This window comes from Etheostoma spectabile, chromosome 24 (genome assembly GCF_008692095.1).
Source record: "Etheostoma spectabile isolate EspeVRDwgs_2016 chromosome 24, UIUC_Espe_1.0, whole genome shotgun sequence".
Classification (NCBI taxonomy): domain Eukaryota; kingdom Metazoa; phylum Chordata; class Actinopteri; order Perciformes; family Percidae; genus Etheostoma; species Etheostoma spectabile.
The window spans coordinates 15,763,732-15,764,128 of record NC_045756.1 but is presented as its reverse complement, the minus strand read 5'-3'; the positions used below and the strand labels follow the sequence as shown (position 1 = coordinate 15,764,128).

At 37.5% G+C, this 397-nt stretch overlaps 1 protein-coding gene across 1 annotated transcript in view; it reads right to left on the bottom strand.

Annotated features, from left to right (window-relative positions):
- Window positions 1–397, bottom strand: part of LOC116673706 (zinc finger protein 32) — a 6,225-nt gene that overhangs the window by 3,242 nt on the left and 2,586 nt on the right. The gene's annotated exons all lie outside the window — the stretch shown is intronic.

The window sequence follows — 397 nt, the reverse complement described above, 5'->3', positions numbered from 1 at the left end:
TGTCTCTGTCTTTGGTGTCGACGTGCTCGCCCTGATTCGACCTGATTTCCCTGTGTGCAGGTAACGGTTATTGAATTTGTTGTTGAGTTTTATGTGTATAATGATGTTAAGTAATGTTAAATGAAAATGTATAATGTTAATGTAGGAACTGTATTCTGTTGTTGAGACACCGTAGCCTATTTAATATACTGCCTTTTAGGAGTTGAGGATTTTACTTCATTTATTTTACATCTTACTGTGAAATAGACAAAGCTTTGTGATCCAACCTTGTTATAATTCTTGTTAAAAGAATTCCACTATACGATCGAAGTTAGACGGTTTAATAATAAATGAGCAGAACTCTCGACAGCTGCTGTGGGTTTGTGTCTCTGTCTTTGGTGTCGACGTGCTCGCCCTG